Source organism: Vombatus ursinus, unplaced genomic scaffold (assembly GCF_900497805.2).
Source record: "Vombatus ursinus unplaced genomic scaffold, bare-nosed wombat genome assembly UNPS02014802.1, whole genome shotgun sequence".
NCBI lineage: Eukaryota > Metazoa > Chordata > Mammalia > Diprotodontia > Vombatidae > Vombatus > Vombatus ursinus.
In genome coordinates, this window is record NW_020954580.1 from 5663998 (window position 1) to 5670345 (window position 6348).

General features: G+C 44.5%; 1 pseudogene; it reads left to right on the plus strand.

The window, feature by feature from the left end:
* The window catches only part of LOC114051496, a 10378-nt pseudogene extending 5272 nt beyond the window's left edge, over positions 1-5106 (plus strand).
* The last annotated feature ends 1242 nt before the right edge of the window (positions 5107-6348 follow it).

The following is a 6348-nucleotide window of genomic DNA, read 5'->3' on the forward strand; positions in this document are numbered from 1 at the left end:
GATGATGATGATGATGATGATGAGCAGGCAGATCTCAGGAAAACCTGTAAAGACTTACATGAACTGATGATGAGTGAAGTGAGCAGAACCAGGAGAACACTGTACACAGTAACAGCAAAGTTGTGCAATGGCCAACTTCGATAGACTTAGCTCTTCTCAGAAGTAAAAGGATCTAAAAAGACTCATGATGGAAAATGCTATCCACATCCAAAAAAAGAACTATGGAGTCTGAATGCAGATCAAAACATACTATTTTCTCTCTTTTTTTCTTTCTTATGGTTTTTCCCTTTTGTTCTGATTCTTCTTTCATAACATGACTAATGTGGAAATATGTTTATATGATTGTACATGTATAGCCTATATCAGATTGCATGCCATCTTGAGGAGGAGGGAGGGGGGAGGGGGGAGGGAAGAGAATGGGAAAAATTTAGAACTCAAAATCTTAGGGCAGTGAATGTTGAAAACTAAAAAAAAAAAAAACCAAAAGTAATTTTAAAGAAAGAAAAAAATTTCCTCAGTGTGGGTGCTCCCTTCACTGACTCAGATTGAAACCCCTCCAAACCTCAGTAGATGGTTTCATGTGTTGCAGTGGCCAAAAAATTTCATCACCTCTCGGTGATGTACCTCTCCAAGCTTCTGAGAGCCTGGTCCTTGAGTGACAGTCTGTCATCAGACCCATCTGTGAAGTTTTACAGCTTGGCAGGACCTAGCAGAGCCTGTGCTGGGCTAGCATCACCTTCAGGAACAAAAGGCCACCTCCATTCCAGCATGGGGCATCTGAGGAAGTCTTAAGGGACGTGATGTACAGAATATGAATTCAATCAGCATTTATCAAATGGTGTTGAATATTCATGGACAGACACTCAGATCCTCAGATGGGAGTGGGTCACACAGAGATAAACATTCACACCCTTGACCACATGGGCAGATTCTCAGCAGCTGGAGTAAGGGAAGGACTGGAATGGACAGAATGGCCTAGAAGAGAACTTTGGACAGACTAACCCAGGTCTCTTTTTTGCACCCCACTCCCTTGCTCCAGGACCCAGTAGAGTCTTTTCTTCAGGAGTCCAATCCCTACTCTCTGCCTTGAGCCCTGGGAACCTATTCATTCTTCCTTGGAAGGTGGGTGGATAGGAAAGGGCAGTGGGAAGGACAGAGGATGGACGGCAGGGCAGGAGAGGAGGGGCAGTTTGGGGAAAGCAGCCAACAGGCAGGAGTGAGATAACATCAGAATTGCTCCAGGCTGAAAGCAAAACCCTCAGGCTCACTCTCTAGAGAGCTCTTTTCTCTGTTTTTCTTCTTTTTCCCTTCTCCATTCCTTTTCTTGCTTCTCCGTCCCTGTCTCTTCATATCCATAATTCTTCAGTTTTTCTGTTCCTGTTCCTGCCTGTGTCTCTCTATCTGTCTCTATTTCCCAGAATGCCTAAGGCAGCCAGAGCCTGGGAATTTGGGCCTGTGACCCTTCTCCTCGCAATATTCCCCCTCTGTTCCTCCCTCCCTTTCTTCCCATCCTGTCACTGGCCCTAACTCTCTTTACTGTGGGACAGTGCTTGGGAATTGTGAAGGGATCCTGGGTCTCTAGATCCCAAGGGAATGGAGAAGGGAGGGGCCTAACCCCCAGAGAGAGGGGGAGGAAGAGTCACTTCTTTGCCCTTCTCCCTCACAACCAACATCATTTCTAGCTTATTGTCTGTGCTCAACTTAGGTCCAGCCCACCAAAGTCCCCAGAATGTGACTCCACCAAGCAAGAATGGGAACTCAGATACCCAGGTTTCTGCACCTGGCTATAATTTTATCCCTGATTAATAAGTCTGGGTCTCTCTGTGAAAAGGGTTGGAAAATTCAAAAAAGTCAGGATGCTAATCCATCAGGATTTGCTCCTAAACCACTTCCAGGATGTACAACCTAGACAAGTCACTTAACCTCTGGCTTCCTCAGTGTCCTTATCTATAAAATGGGGATAATACTAGCACAAGTTCCCAGGATTGTTGTGAAACAATATTTGTAAAAGACTTTTCAAACCTTAAAGTGCTATATAGGTGTTAGTTATGATCATTCTTCCCACCGAAGCTAATGGTCTCTGGAATACCTTAGCCTCAGGCTCAGTCTCCCCTTAGAAAACACACTGTCCACAATCTCTTCATCCCTTTTTCATCATCTTTACCTCGCTAGAGTCTCTGGGAGGAGGAACTGAAAGAGGAGCGAGGGGAATGGGGGAAAGGGAAAGTGGGGCAGGGGCTGAGGAAAAGGACTAGCAGGGAAGGGAGGGAGGGGCCACCCACCAGGGCTGGGTTGGGTTGAGAGCCAGGGAACATTTGTTTCCGCTTAACTCACTTTCCAGCAGGCTTGGAATGGGAGCGGTTGAACTCTAGGAGCTTCTCCGGAGATTTCCCCCTTGGGACTAGCTCCTGGGGTCACTGAAGGTGAGGTGGACAGACACATGACATGATCTCAGGTGTTCTGAGAGTAAACAGAAGAATGCCTGGGGAAACTGAGGCACTGGGCTTCCTGCCCTGGGAAGGTAAGGAGTAGAGAACTTGGCAAAATGTAAGGGACTTGCCCTGCCCCAAGAGGCTGTAAGATATGATATGGTGGGCTCCCACCACCACGTAAGCCCTACATGAGTTCTGTCGGTAACTAGGGCAGTCAAGGATCCCTGACCCCAACCCATCCCCTTCCTTCTTCCACCCTTCCCTAGGAAATTACGGACAGAGTCACAGCGCAACCTTGTGGCAAAACCAGAGAATTGTCCAAGGTTTAGTTAGCCTAAGGGCACCCATACCTACGGGCACCCTTCTCGCCTTCATCGCTTGCGTCTCCCCTTCCCTCTACTCCCTCCTCCTCTTGCCTCTCTTCCCTCTTCTCTTCCCTCCTCTTCCTTCTCTTTTAGATGAAATGTTTATTTTTTTAATTAACGCAAATCTATCCTCCCCACCCCAACCCATGGCGGGAGGAAAGAGAAAAACAAAATCCTTGTAATAAATATGCATAGTGGAGCAAGACAAATTCTCACATTTGCTATGTCCAAAAAATACATGTCTCATTCTGCATCCATCATCTGTCTGAGTCCATCATCTCTCATCTGGGCTCCCTTCTTCCTTCCTCTCCTATCTGCAACCTCTCCCCTTCTTTCCCCTTTACTTGGTTAAAACCTCTGTTGGGGGTTAGAGGCCTAGAAAGAATGAGAAAGATAAGGAAATAAGGGGAAATAGTTCCCCTGAAAGGAATTCCCCCTCACGACTTACCCAATAATGTATATCCCTATGCTCACCCAGTATTATTGGCAGCTGTGTGGAGCAGTGGATAAGTCAGGAAGACCTGAGTTCAAATCCAGCTCCAGACACTTACTAGCTGAGTAGCCTTGGTTAACCTCTGTTTCCTCAACTGTAAAATAGGGATAATAACAGCACCTACCTCTCAGGGTTATTGTGAGGATCAAATGAGATAATATTTGAAAAATGCTTAGCACAGTGCCTGACATATAGTAGGCACTATATAAATGCTAGCTATTATGATTATTTAACAAATATTAAGTACTTCTTGTATGTGGAGGCATTTTGGAAAGAAAGCTGGTTTCATACTCAAGAATGCATGGATTCAAGTTTTACCTCTGTCTTATATTTGCTGTGTGGCCCTGGGCAAATCACCCGATTTCTCCATATCCCCAGCAATTCTTTAACCAACCATCTCTTCCTCTCTTCCTAATTCGAAAGTTTCCTTCCTTCTCCTAGGCCCTGATTGGCTCAGAGTGAATGTGACTAGCAATTTTCTGTTTTGGCCAAAAACCCTAAGGGTCTGCCCCTCCCAGATTGATTTTTCTTTTTCTTTTTCTTTCTTTCTTTTTCTTTTCTTTTCTTTTTTTTTCCTTTTTTTGTTGTTGTTGTTGTTGCTGTTGTTTTGTTTTGTTTTGTTTTGCCTTGGTAAAGAGGCAGTTCTCTGCCTCATTTCTTACCTAGCCTTAATCACTGAATGGACATTGCTTCAGTCAAACTGAGACCAGTTAAAAACATTAGCTTAAAAAAACCAAGGTCTCCCACTACATCCAGAGCCAGCTCCAGTCATCCTGATCTCTATATCGCCACTGGACCCAGATGGCTCCAAAGGAGAAAATGAGGTCGGTGACTTTGCACAGCCCTCCCTCACTTAAATCCAATTCATTTGCATGTCAAGGCATCACCTCCTTGATGTCATGATCTTCTTCAAAAACAAATGACAGACAACAACAACAACAGATTTCTGAGCAGTTATGTTTGACACTACTAGGGGAAGCTTCCTCACTGGGAGTTTCTACCGTGGCATCACTAGTCAGGCCAAAATGAAAACCTGTTGTGTATGGAGCGTGTGTTAGATAGAGATATCCAACATTTAGAGAAGAGAAGACTGTCCTGGCTATTGTGCACCTTGTGGTCTAGTAAGAGAATTTAACACAATTTAACACAAGCACAGATCATGATAATAGATGGTGAGCACATCATCTTCCTCTGAAATCTAACAGAAGACCAAGTTTAAGAGAACTGTGTACAGTGGTTCATAGGATGGATGGCAAGGTCTTCATGGACATGACCTAACCTGTGGTTTTATGGATGTCATCAGCCTTGAGAAAACAGGAGAACATTTCCATCTGGTGTGTGACAATGAGGGCCCCTTTGTTGTCCATTGCATCACTTCTGAGGAAGCAAAGTACAAATAACGAAAAGTGAGAAAGGTCTTTTGTGGGCATGAAAGGTATCCTCCATCTTGTGGCCCCTAACACCCACACCATCCACCATATGGATCAAAGGGCATGACACCATTCAGATTGATTTGGAGAGTGACAAAATTACCAACTTCATCAATTTAGATACTGATAACCCATGCACGGTGATTGGTGGAGCTGTCTTGGGCTGAATTGGTGTCATCACCAACCAGGAGAGACATTCTGGCTCCTTTGATGGTATCCACATGAATGATGCCAACAACAACACCTTTGCCACCTGGCTTTCAATCATTTTTGTTAGTGGCAAAGGTAGCAAGACTTGGATTTCTCTGCTCCAAGAAAGTGGCATCTGTCTTACCATTGTCAAAGAAAGAGACAGGAGATTGGCAGCTAAACAGAACAGTGGATAAATGAATTCAGATCACAACAAGGTTGCTCTGGTCAAAAAAAGACATACAACATACTTCTAAAAATAACCAATCAGCAAACACTTATTAAGCACTTACTATGTGCTTATACTTTTTTTATTAATTAATTTATTTTTAGTTTTCAACCATCACCTCCATAAGCTTTTGAGTTTTTTCATTTTTCTCCCCCTCCCTTTCCACCTCCCTCCCCAAGACAGCGTGCAATCTGATCTAGGCTCTACATATACATTCCTATGTACTAATACTTACTAGGTGCTAGGGTTAGAAGCAAAGACAAAAATGAAATAGTCCTTGCCCTCAAGGAGTTTATATTCTTCCAGGGAGACAACATATACAGGTACCAGCAGCTAGAGGGAATCAGGAAAGACTTCATAAAGATAGAACTTGAGACCAAACAGGAAGCAAGATGCAGTGGAAAGATCACTGGTTTTGGAGTCTGAGGGCCTGGGTTCAAATTCTGCCTCTCCTGTGTGACTGTGGATATACCACCTAGCCATTCTGAGCATTTTCCATCAGGCCCAAGGGGTGTCTTCATCCTGCACGATCACATCAGCCCTGGAACTCGTATCTTGTCAGGACCCTCTGCCACTGGGGTGGAGAAGATAGCCCCTCCTAGATCCTCCATTTGAGGAGGGTGACCAAGTCAACCATCTCTTCATTTCCCACCTCATTGACTCCTTTGGACTTTTCCTTCACTCTCTGGGATGGATATCTTTCCTTCCCACCTCCTTTTTCAACTTCCTTTTCTGTTTTGTCTTCTTCCATTAGAGTGTAAGCTCCTTGAGGACAGGGACCATCTTTCTCTTATTAACCCTAGCATAGCACAGTGCCTGGCACATAATAGGTGCTTAATAAATGTTCATCGACTGGCTGGCTAACTCACAGCAGAGACCCTCAAGAGGAGTAAAGAATACAGGCAGAGATGTCATGAGAGACCAGAGAGGGGTGCAGACTCTCTCTTCTTATAGTTTTCAAAGGCATAAGGCAGATCCAATCTAGGAGAAACTGGTTCAAAGAAGGACTTTCCTTTGATTCCCAGAATACTGCACAATTTTTCTGAATAGAACTGTGAGTGGAATGGAGGAGTCCGGGTGCCAAGCAAGAAGACAATGTTTTGGGAGAAGGGCTTTCCAATCCACTCTATCTACTTGCTATGTGACCTTCAGCAAAACACTTACCTCTCCTGACATGTTTTTTATCTATACAATGAAGGGGTCGCGGCAG